Source organism: Cervus elaphus, chromosome X, assembly GCF_910594005.1.
Source record: "Cervus elaphus chromosome X, mCerEla1.1, whole genome shotgun sequence".
Classification (NCBI taxonomy): domain Eukaryota; kingdom Metazoa; phylum Chordata; class Mammalia; order Artiodactyla; family Cervidae; genus Cervus; species Cervus elaphus.
This window is the reverse complement of record NC_057848.1, coordinates 45,921,023-45,934,252: the sequence shown is the minus strand read 5'-3', so window position 1 is coordinate 45,934,252 and position 13,230 is coordinate 45,921,023. Positions and strand designations below refer to the sequence as shown.

General features: G+C 38.9%; 1 non-coding gene across 1 annotated transcript; it reads left to right on the top strand.

Annotated features, from left to right (window-relative positions):
• Positions 1–5,535: 5,535 nt before the first annotated feature.
• On the top strand, positions 5,536–5,607 carry TRNAC-ACA. Its single transcript has one exon. It is a non-coding gene; the product is annotated as a tRNA-Cys (tRNA).
• The last annotated feature ends 7,623 nt before the right edge of the window (positions 5,608–13,230 follow it).

Genomic DNA, 13,230 nt, shown 5'->3' with positions numbered 1-13,230 from the left:
GTTCACTATCCAGAATGTCATGTAAATGAAGTTAAACAGTATGAGGCCTTTTCAGACAGTCTTCTTTCACTTGGCAATATACATTTAATGTCCATTCATATTGTGTGGATTGATAGTACATTCCTGCTTATCACTAAGTAGAAGTCCATTATATGGATATACCACAGTTTGCTTATTATTTACCTATTGTAGCACATCTTGGTTTCTGTCAGAATTTGGTAATTACTAATAAGCCTGCTGGAAACATTCATGTAGAGGTGTTCTCTGGATATAAGTTTTCAAATCAGGTGAGTAAATACCTAGGGATATGATTACTGAATCAAATGGTAAGTTTATGTTTGGTTTTGTAGGAAACCACCAAGTTTTTCTGGTTGCTTGGTTTTCCAAAGCTACCATATTCTATAGCATTCTCATTAGCAATATCTGAGAGTTTCCTGATGTTGCCCCCTGGCTCATGTAGGATGTGCAAATTTGTATGCTTTGCAAATTGTATAGCAAAAGGGAGATTATATGGATGTGTCTAACCTAATAACATGATGTCTCCTTTTATAAACAGACTCTTTTCAAGCTGGTAGCTGAAGAGGAAGCCAGAGGTTCCAAGTACATATTGCCACTGGTTTTGAAATGAAGAGGAGCATGTGAGAGGATCGCCATCCCAAGCGAGTCTTCAAGAAAATGAAAACTTTAGTCCACAACCACAAGAGACTGGATTCTGTTAATGATCTAAATGAGCCTGGAGGTGAGTTTTTCCCCATACATCTTAGGAAAGAGCCCATTCTGGTCAATACACCTTGATTTCAGCCTTGTGAGACTCAGAATAGAGAATCTGGTCAAATCTGCCTGTACCTCTGACCTGCAGAACAGGGCTATAAAATCAAAGTTGTTTTTAGCCTATAAATTTGTGATAATTTATAGCCAGCAATAGAAAACTAATATAGCAGGTTGTCACTGTAGGCCCTGTTTAATAAATAAGAGAATGAATCATGAGCAAGGAGTGTAAGGATACCAAATTCTGAAGAACAAAGATGAGAGCAGTATTTGCCATGGCTAATTTGACTCCACCCTTTCCTCCTTCTAAGCAGGGAGCAAAATGTGGCTACTTACATTTGCTTGGTTACTGGCACTTGATTATTTTACACTAACTAACTTTCCCTCTTTTCCTTTCTGCTAGTCACATATAATCAGTCTAGCACATTGACTGATTCCCTAAAAGAAAGATATACGTCATGTTTGACTCTTTGAAACCCCATGGACTGTAGCCCACTAGGCTCCTCTGTCCATGGAATTCTCCAGGCAGGAACACTGGAGTCGGTAGCCGTTCCCTTCCAGGGGATCTTTCCGACCCAGGGATCAAACCTGGGTCTCCTGCATTGCAGGCAGGTTGTTTATCATCTGAGCCATTAAGGAAGCCCTGTTTACATGTTATATGTTGCCTACTGTATGATTTGTTTTATCCCAGAGTGACAAGTTTGGGGAGAGAATCTAAAGCCATCCCTCCTGGTAAAGAGAACACTGTGGAGAGGAAGAAACAAATGAACAACCCCTGAAACACTGCAATATGTGGATAGCCATTTATTCCATTTATTCTAGTCCTGCCGAGTTGGCAAAGTCAAAGAAAACCATTTTCCCTAGCTGGCACCACTAAACCAGTTTGAGCTCCTAAAATCAAATGGGAAGAAAGGCACAGAGAGCCAGAATGAGCCATTCAAACAAACTAAGCTGATTTTGACAGGTTCCCTGGTAACAAATCCAACGATGGTTATAAATGGGTCACTATAGCCTCCAGCTGTATTTTTTGTTATGTAAGCTTCCTGGAAAAGAAGATTAAACCATATTTAAGATAAACATTTGCTTTTGTATAGTGAATTTAGCACTGTTGTTTAAAGTGCTTTGGAATTGAATTGTGCAGGTGCTAAAATTCTAATTGCCTGTTTTTCCTGACATTCATCTTAGAATTGCTCAAAGAAAGACATTATTTTTGACTCTTTCACATAAAATATAATGACCACAGTGAAAGGAATGGAATGGATAGGAAAGAATCACAAGTAAAATGAAGGCCTTTAGAAGTCATGTACTCAAGCCATCTATTGGTGAGGATGATACATCATTTTTCAAAGGAGTCCACTTGAGTTTGTTGATGATTTGGAGGAGAAACTTATACCTGATTTATAGTAATAGAAATAGAAAGCCAGAACATCTACTTATGTGGGAAGCCAGGAATTCAGTGTTTCAATTGAAAATATAGATTTGGGTCATCTATATAGTTGCAAAACCCAGATTCCCTGGTGGCTCGGATGGTAAAGACTCTGCCTGCAATGCAGGAGACCCAGGTTGAATCCCTGGGTTGGGAAGATCCCCTGGAGAAGGGAATGGCAACCCACTCCAGTATTCTTGCCTGGAAAATTCCATGGACAGAGGAACCTAGCAGGCTATAGTCCATGGGGTCGCAAAGAGGTCATACATGACCGAGAAACTAACACTTTCTTTCACTATGTAGTTGTAAAACTTGAATGTTTTTAAGGAAATAAAATTTGTATGAGTCAACCAGGACACTAAATGCTCGATTCTGACTTCATATTTTGTTTGACTCTTGAGAGTGTTGTAGTCTGTAGAAGCTGTGTATGTATTTCTTATTTTACTTATTTTTACCTGCGTGCTTGCTTAATTAACCTATGGCCTAACGCCAAGGAAAAGTACAAACAACTACTCAAAATGATGTCTTCATAATCCTCAGGGCTCTGCTATTCTTTTTATAATAGTAACATTGAGTTTATTCACGACTTTTAAATTGACTTGGCATTGTTGCTCTACCATTGTTTGGATCACAAAAATATCCACTGATATACCCCTTCTTTGATGGCATTCTCAAGCTGCTTGGGCTGTTACATACAAAAAATGACATGAGGTACAAAAATGACAGATTGACTTTGGAAAATCAGAGGCCTGAGATAATAAAAATAGTTTCAGTTATGATGCTCTTATTCACTTAAAACTTATTTACATGAAAGGGAGTGGGAAATGGAGCAGAAGACTCTCCCTCTAGAACCTGATGGAAAAGATCATGTTCCCACTAGCAGCCATCTTGAAGGAAAAAATTGAGTTTCAGCATCTGTAGCATGAATAAGACAGAGAAAAGGACTGTAAGTCAATTCAACAAGTAGAAACTTTACTCTCTTAACTAGATGCTGTGTGGTATAAAAGTCAAACATTGCCCTCAAGGTGTCCACAGTCTTTTTGGAGACATGACATGGATTTAAAACACAGAAATAAAAACACACCTCTCTGTATAGTCAAGTGCCACTGTGTGTGATCAGTACTTGGGGCTGGTATGGAAAGACAGAGGACAACATAATCAAGAGTAGGAAAAAAAAAGAGTAGGAACAATTTAAGGCCAAGTTGAAGTTTGAGAAATCTTGAGAAATCTGTATGCAGGTCAGGAAGCAACAGTCAGAACTGGACATGGAACAACAGGCTGGTTCCAAATAGGGAAAGGAGTATGTCAAGGCTGTATATTGTCACCCTGCTTATTTAACTTATATGCAGAGTACATCATGAGAAATACCGGGCTGGAAGAAGCACAAACTGGAATCAACATTGCTGGGAGAAATATCAATAACCTTAGATATGCAGATGACACCACCCTTATGGCAGAAAGTGAAGAAGAACTAAAGAGTCTCTTGATGAAAATGAAAGAGGACAGTGAAAAAGTTGGCTTAAAGCTCAACATTCAGAAAACTAAGATCATGGCATCTGGTCCCATCACTTCATGGCAATGGGGAAACAGTGGAAACAGTGACAGACTTTATTTTTTGGAGCTCCAAAATCACTGCAGATGGTGACTGCAGCCATGAAATTAGAAGACACTTGCTCCTTGGAGGAAAAGTTATGACCAACCTAGATAGCATATTAAAAAGCAGAGACATTACTTTGCCAACAAAGGTCCATCTAGTCAAAGCTATGGTTTTTCCAGTAGTCATGTATGGATGTGAGAGTTGGACTATAAAGAATGCTGAGCACGAAGAACTGATGCTTTTGAACTGTGGTGTTGGAGAAGACTCTTGAGAGTTGGATCAAGGAGATCCAACCAGTCCATCCTAAAGGAAACCAGTCCTGAATATTCATTGGAAGGACTGATGCTGAAGCTGAAACTCCAGTACTTCAGCCACCTGATGCAAATAACTGACTCATTAGAAAAGATCCTGATGCTGGGAAAGATTGAAGGCAGGAGGAGAAGGGGATGACAGAAGATGAGATGGTTGGATGGCATCACCGACTTAATGGACATGAGTTTGAGTAAACTGCGGGAGTTGGTGATGGACAGGGAGGCCTGGCACGCTGCAGTCCATGGTTTCATAAAGAGTCGGACATGACTGAATGACTGACCTGAACTGAAGTTTGAGATAAGTTAGGAAACAGAGCCAGATTTGGAAGTTTATGTTTTCTCCAGTATTAGAGACTCTGGCTGTTTGATTTTATTTCCACTGTTTAGAATTGGTTCCAGTGTCTGGATAGGTTTCTGTATGATTGAGGATGTTTATGGCACAAGTGGGCTTCCCAGGTTGCACTAGTGGTAAAGAACCTGCCAGCCAGGGCAGGGGACATAAGAGATGTGGGTTCAATCTCTGGGTCAAGAAGATCCCCTGGAGAAGAGCATGGCAACCCACTCTAGTATTCTTACCTGGAGAATCCCCATGGACAGAGGAGTCTGGCGGGCTACAGTCCATGGGGTTACAGAAACCCACACACAACTGGAATGACTTAGCATGCATGCATGGCACAAGTAACGGAAAAACAGATTAACAGTGGTTTCGACCATAAGAACATTTAGTGTTCTCTAAAGGGGAAATCCTGAGGAAGTTGATGATAGGATTAATTCAACAGAACAAATGATGTCAGGGCACTGGGTAGGCATCTCTGTAATTCTTTTTTGTCCTTCCCTTGTGGTCACTAGGTGACTGAAATAGCTCTAAGCAGCATGTCCTTATATGAGAATGTTCAAAGCAGAAAGGAACACATGGAAACAAAAGGCTGGATGTTGCTAAAGCTAAAATATGCCCAGTACCAGGAGATGAATCATGATAGATCTAAGCTTGCTGAGAGATTCTAGAGGAGGAAAATCTTTTCCTGAATCTCCCAGCAGACTCTCTTGTGTATTCTATTAGCCAGAATTGCATCATATGTCCTCAACTAGTCCATTCACTGGGAAAGGGGAACTGGATTGCTGTAACTGACTTAGACCTATTGTAATTTATTTCCTGGGCCTAGGAAAATTTTAGTAAACAAAATATTTTAGAAAGAAGTTGAGTAAATGACTATGGGATAAAAAAAAAAAATGAACAACATTATCTGCCATAGCCCCAAAGCTGAATCTGATATTGAACATGCTTTGCAACAGAATCTGGTAGATGGTATTTTTGTGGTTCCCTCTCCTCCTTCTTCCTTTTCTCTTTTACTTTTATATCCATGCACACACACACAATGATAAACATGTCACCCTTAAACACATCCAAAACTTTTATTTAAATAAGTCTGACTTCCCTGGTGGCTCAGATGGTAAAGCGTCTGCCTACAATGCAAGAGACCCAGGTTCAATCCCTGGGTGGGGAAGATCCTCTGGAGAAGGAAATGGCAAGCCACTCCAGTACTCTTGCCTGGAAAATCCCATGGAAGAAGCCTGGTAGGCTACAATCCATGGGGTCACAAAGAGTCAGACACGGCTGAGTGACCTTACTTACTTACTTACTGGGCTCCCTTCCCATATGCTTTTGTATTGTCAATGAAACTCCAATCTTCATTTCATCCCCATCAAATATTAGGTCAGCAGTTAACAAAACATTGTGACTTAATATTTTTACCACTGAGAAATCAGTGTGATTTAGGTTTACTGTGGTATCAAACTACAAAAGAAGTCACATTGAATCATATTTTAAGACATCTGACTATAAATCTGGCTATAAATTACTTTTTTCTTCCTAAAGAGCTTGTTCCCAAAGAGTCTAAATGCTCAGACACAATACATGTAAATAAACAGCCAGAATCAACACAGAGAGGTTTAGACAAATGCTTTTCTTGTATTGGAAGGCTGAGGAAGGCTGAAACACTAGAGTGCATATTATGACCTCATATTTTATTCATGATGCCGTCTCAGCTCAAATTTCTGAGACAGGTGGAGTTACTCTAGTTTCTATACCATAGCCTCATTTACTCAAGTTGTGAATATGGATTCCTATAATATTTCTGGCCTTTTTCACTCTGGGCTTTGTTTTAGTGATAGGATAATGAGATATTTTCCTCTTTAAGATAGGAAAACTTTACCATTCACACCGATTGCTGTATTAACTTGCAAGACAATTTTTTCTGTGAGTGCTGGAACACTAAATTTAGCTTAACACATATATTTAAATCTATTGAGCCAGATTTTTTCTTTGGTTTAATTGCAGATCCTTACACAACTGTCTCTTTTATTTTAGAGTAATAATTTTTATATTTAAATCATAGAATATTAGAATGCAGATAACCGAGTTTATTTTCCTCATTTTTCAGATGGGAAAAAATATACTGAGGCTAAAGGAGGTTAAATGACTTGCCTACTATCACACAGTTAATTAGTGGCAGAGTTAGTGAACCAGCTTGTCTGACTTCTAAGTGCATAATTTTTATGCCATATGTGATACCTCATGAGCAGTAGCTTTTTCTGCTGTATTAAAGTAGTGGTATTAATAAATACATTGGCATCACGTAACTGTGTTAAGATCTTGCCTTCCCTAACCCTGATTAGATATAGGAAGTAAATCCATCTAGTCAAGCCCTCAGCCAATCCAGAGAAAGTGAGACCACACAGCATAATTTTGAATATGGAGACTGTAATAAAACCAGAGCAGGTTTTGAATTCTGGCTCTGCAAACTACTTACTACAAATAAGAGCAAGTTACACCTGGGTCTCTCTTTCCTTGTCTGTAAAATGGGAATAAAATTCTCTTCATTGGATTGTTCCTTGAAGAAATAAATACACATAGAATATTTAGAGTCTGGAAAGTTCCCAATAGATGCTAATTCATGACTTTTTATCTCATTTGCTGAGCCAAACATAATCAGAAGAGCAGATTCTGCTCTGGTTAGGGTTCAATAGCAAGACCAGTAAGTCTGGTCTAAAATCAGTTTTGCTGGCAAAGAAGTAATAAGGAATGTTTAAAACTTGTTTTTCTTTTATTTTTTTATTATTTTGTCTTAAATGTAATATTACATCTTTTCTTCTCTTAAACTTTTCCTCTTTTTAAAAATTGGAAAGAAAATGAGTTTGCTGTTGTTCAGTCGCTAAGCCATATCTGACTCTGCGACCCCATGGACTGCAGCGTGCCAGGCTTCCCTGTCCTTCACTATCTCCTGGAGTTTGCTCAAACTCATGTCTATTGAGTCGGTATTGCAATCCATCCATCTCATCCTGTGCCATCCTCTTCTTCTCTTGCCCTCAATCTTTCCAGCATCAGGGTCTTTTCCAATGAGTTGCCTCTTTGCATCAGGTAGCCAAAGTATTGGAGCTTCAGCTTCAGCATCAGTCCTTCCAATGAATATTCAGGACTGATTTTCTTTAGGATTGACTGGTTTGATCTCCTTGTAGTTCAAGTGACTCTCAAGAGTCTTCTCCAACACCACAGTTCAAAAGCATCAATTTTTCTGTGCTCAGTTTTCTTTATAGTCCACCTCTCACATCCATACATGACTACTGGAAAAACCATACCTTTGCCTATATGGACCTTTGTCTGCAAAGTGATGTCTCTGCTTTTTAATATGCTGTCTAGGTTTATCATAGCTTTTCTTCCAAGGAGCAAGCATCTTTTAATTTCATGGCTGCAGTCACCATCCACAGTAAGAGAATGTTTGCAACTTGATTTTCTTTTGTATTTTTTCTTTCATCTTAAATGTGATACTACCTCTTCTCTTGTGCTTTTCCTCTTTTTAAAAATTAGAAATAAAATGAATTTTGGATATTTATTAGGAGAAGAAATCTTATAGGAGACAAAGATTAATAGGTACTGGACAAAGATAATCTGACTATTAGTAGCTCAGCTGGTAAAGAATCCACCTGCAAAGCAGGAGACCCAGGTTCGATTCCGGGGTCAGGAAGATCCACTGGTGAAGGGATAGGCTACCCAGTCCAGTATTCTTGGGCTTCCCTCATGGCTCAGTTGGTAAAGAATCTGCCCACAATGCAGGAGACCTGGGTGACGATCCCCTGCAGAAGGGAACGGCTACCCACTCCAGTAGTCTGGCCTGGAGAATTCCAAGGATGTATAGTCCATGGGATCACAAAGAGTCAGACATGACTGAGCAACTTTCACTTTCAGCATACTTTCATGTTCAGAGAGGTGAAAGTCTTTATATGTTTAGAGAATCTGTGAAAAGTGCTGTAGGAAATATAAAAGAAGTATCGAATATAAATTTTCCTTCCATATATTTTAGCTCATGCTCCAAACTCCAGAATTGTGTTTGTACATAAAATGTTACCACTAGTAACATATAGGCATTTTCTTAAAAAATGAACAATTGACTTAATGACTGACTTACACTATCATGTCAACTCAGAAGAAATTAAGAGCAATGTGCGAATGTGTGCTAGCACTGGCAGAAGAGGCTTAATTAGTGAGGCAGAAGTTGAGCTGGGTGTTGAAAGATGAGTAGAATTTGAAGAGGCAGTGAGGAGGAGGGAGTGCATCTCTGGGGGAGGAAATAGCATAAGTAACATCATGGAGAAAATTTTTAGTGTATGTTGGCAGCAGTGAGGAAAGGAGTGGGAGAGAAATAGGATGAGGATAAATTATTAATGGATCTGCAAGGTTCCCAGTACCTTTTCCTGCAGAGAGGTGAAGAGAGTCTAGTCTAGTCCACATTACTGGGGCAGCAAGACAGTCAAAGATAAAACGTTCTGCCTAGTGGAAAGATGATACAGTTGTCCAGAACACTTCCTGGGCTGTGATTCTGGAACTGTAGCATGGACAACAGTGGCTGGTCAGGGTCACAGAAGTCTGCTGTACAGGGCAAGAGATTCACATTTCAATGCTGTTGTCTCCAACATTTACAGTGTTCAATATTTTTTGCTTCCTGAGTAAAAAAAGGGAGAAAATGTAAGTTCTCAGATTCCCACTGAAAAGTAGGTTCTGTTCCAGCCTGAGGGGAAAAGTGGTCCTTGGGGCTGAGAGGCCCATGGACTACCTACTATACAGCTCTTTACTTCCAAATTTATTGAGGTATAATTGACATATAACATTGTGTAAATTTAAGGTGTACAATGTGATGATTTGATACATGTGTATTTTGTGAAATCATGACCACAATAAGATCACTTAACACATCCTTTTTCACGATGCTTTCAAAGATGGAAGTGGGGATCTAAGTGCTCTCAAGAGTATAGGGATACAACCTGGAGGATCCATGGTTGACATTACTCATTTCAGACTGTATAACAGAACCATTGTCAACAGAGATGCTACAAAGTGGCATTGACCCCAGTGGTGGAGAAGATTCAATTGCTACGGTTCTGCAACTATTGTTTTATTGTAGCTGCCTTCTCTCCTTTGACATCCACATAGGGAAAGCTAATTAGCCACTTAATGTACAGTTTGCTACTTTGAGAGTAAAAAAATCAAATCAGGTCAGTAAGTGTTTTTTTTTTAATCAGTTAAACACCAGCAATCCAGAATTTCTACAAAACATCCTGGGAAGGAAACACTTCCACATTGCTGGAGTAATCATTTACAGCTTGCACCAGTGGGTTCATGCTGAAAATATGTAAGAAACTCATGGCAAAGCCAGGCCCTCACCTCTTTATCAGGTTCCCCTTTCACTGCTGGGATTACTAGTGCCTCAGATTTAGTACCTGCTCCCCTCCCTGACCTCTGTTGTCAGAACAGCTGTGCATGAGTTCTTGGTTCCCACGGTCCTGACACTGGCCTATTTCTTCTCAGAGTTCTGCCACTGTCATTAATAACCTTGTCCTCTCTTAACATTTGCAGAGTGATTATTATGTGTCAGTCACGGTGCTGAGTTCTTTATGAGCATTATAAAATATAATTCTTACAAAACACTGTGGGATGGATACTGATAGTATGCTCCCACATTTCTTTTAATAGATGAGAAAACCAATCCATAGAGAAGGTAAGAACCTTGCCCCAAGTTCAACAATGATAAGAGCAAACATTTCACTCTAGGCAGTTTGGTTCTCACCGTCACGCTGATAATAACTATAGTGAAAGAATTGGCAGCTTAAGGAAGTTCTGATATTTCATCATTTCCAAGCTTCTAGAAGAGAGTAGTAAAAGAATTGTGGTGAATTAACCAGAGCCACCAAGAACAGACCAGATTAGGTTTTAGGCACATTTGTGTGAATTTTGGCAATAACTCATGTTGTGTTCATTTTTAAAAAATGTCCGCCAGAGACTTATGGACTATAGTCAGGAGGGGCTGGAGAAGGATGAATTGGATAGAAGATAGAGGGAGCTGTTCCTCACTCTGCCCAGAGGGAAACGGTTGTTCCAGCAACAATGGGCAAATGGAGGTTGTTCAAAACAAGTGCATTCCATATTCTTTTCCCTTAGGACTAATGTAGTATTGACTGGTTGCTTCAAATTCATCATTTGGTGAGTCAATAATATTGATTGATCTGTGGCTGGGTGCAACACATTATGCTAAGTAATGTGAGGTGACACAAAGATATCAAGAATGTAAATATGCTCTCCTGGGGCTGCTAGTAAAAAGCATGAACTGAAACTCGTGGATGGAAGATAATACAGCACATACTAGGGCATAAGCTCACAACAGAAAGACATCATGGTGGTGGAGGACAAAGATTCTCAGGGCTGTGCATCAAGATGGCTCGGAATCACCACCAACACCTATCTTGCAGTGAGATGTTTTGAATTTTTATCAGTATTCTCAGGAGAAGTTTTGGGGCATGCCCTTTGTACGCTCATTGAGTGATATCCATAAAGTGTAGTTTCTCAAATCCGTGAATCCGATTAACATGTTGAACTATTGGCACATACAATATGCCAGTTTTCTACTCAGATCTACTAACTAGAAAATTTTCAGGTACTCAGGGCCTGGAAATCTCTATTCTTAATAAGAACTATCTTGAGAAAAATAATGCTAATATACTGCTTGTCTTAGCCCATTCAGAGTGCTATAATAAAACCATCATAGACTGGCTAGTTTGAACCAAAAACATTTATTTCTCACAGTTCTGTAGGCTGGGAAGTCCAAGATCTGACAGATTCAGTGTCCGGTGAGAGCCTGCTTAGTGGTTTATAGATGCTCTTTTCTCACTGTGTCCTCACATGGAGGAAAGGACCACAGAGCTCTGTGGGGTCTCTCTTAAAAGGGCACTAATCCCATTCATGAGGGCTCTGCTTTCATGACCCAGTCACCTCTCAAAGACTCCACCTCCTAAAATGCCATCACATTGGGGATAAGAATTTCAGCATATGAATTTTGTGATGACACAAACATTGTTTGTGACACTATGGATATCATTTACAATAGGGCAGTGGCATGGGGAATCAAATGAGACATAAAATGTGAAATTGAAAGACTACTGTTATGTTTTTATATAGTCTTCTGTGTGCCAAGCATCATGCTAGATGCTTTAATTGTATTATTCAGTTACTTACTCTCTACAGCATTCATGTGAGTTTCAGATGCTTCTTAATCCAAGCAATGTAGTTTTGAAGAATATATGCCAACATTTTAACTTTGGCTACTTTCAGGAGATGAGATATGAGTAATCTTTTTCCTTATACTTTATGCATTCCATCCCCTTTTCCTTTTACAAAGATCATGTGTTAAGTTTTCATCAGAAAAATTTCCAAGTTCATAAAAATTATTACAAATTTTTCAATTAAACCTGGCAGTCCACATTCATAGTACTAGTAAATCTATAAAATGTTCTTTGAGTATTTTGAGATTAAAAAATAGTTGATGATTGGGCTAGATATTAAACACCCCTATCAAAATGTTGCCATGTAGCATTTCTCTGTTTTTATGGAAATACCTTCAGATGTGATTCTTCGGGAATCACAGGGAATTAAATCTGGATAGAAATGTTTGTAAGGGGACAAATGATGAAAATTCAAGAGTGGGACATACTTAGTTCCAATACTGTACTAAGGAGCCCCACTAATTATGAGCACATCATTAAGTTCTTTGGCATACCATAAGGTAGGGTAGCTATATGGAAGCAAAGATAGGGGACTCTGCAATGATATGTTACCAATTTCACAATTTTGCTCTAGCCTGGATGGATTTGGTATACCCCAAACTCCAAAGTATTAACACGAGATGGTCACCAGCTGGGTATATACTCTAAATGTGAAGATGCTCTAAATCCCGCCTGAAGTCTATAATGCATCCACAATCCATCACATTGAAGATCTGGCACTTGTCCTACATACACCGTTTTACTTCCTTCAGAGCATGCCAATTCAATAGTGACATCATTAGCATAAGTAGAAGCAGCAGCCAGTAAAGTGCCTTGATTATTATCAACATAATGGATTACATATCCTGAATGATACTTATGTAAGTCTACTTCCCTGTTTTCTGTCCTCACTCCTATTCTTGCATAAGAGGACAGATTTTTTTTTTTTTTAATCTGTTTTCTTCTTCCTTTCAGCTGCTATTCTAAATCACCATGGAAATGAATGAATGGTCAAAAACAAATGCAAACTAAGGTGGTTAATGATTCAAAAAGGCATCTGAAAGGAGACTAGCTCAAGCCCTATTTTATTTTTAAATTGTAGTTTAAGAAAATAATTAAAACCAGGAGGAAGAAAAATATGCTTAGAGATGTATTCCCAAAAAAGGCGAAAGGAGAGGCTAAAATGTGCTTAGGATTTGTTCTATTTGTATTATTCACTTCAGTTCTTCAGATGAAGGCTGTGTGATACCCCCAAAATACAATGCTTGAGAACCCATGGAAATATAGTACACATTTGTTCTGATCACCCATGGGCCACTCAGTATTCATCTATTTTTTTAATAGCAATTTGTTTTCCATTTGGAAAATTACCTGCCTTTTATTGTATGCAGTATAGATCAAGTAGTCAATGAAAGTATTATGCCCTCAGAATAAGAATTCTGAGGAATATTGAGGAAAGAACTGTCTAAGAGAACAAAAGGACTGATTGAAATTTGTGGGATGAGATTCAGACTTACATTACCTCAAATATCAGAAGAGAT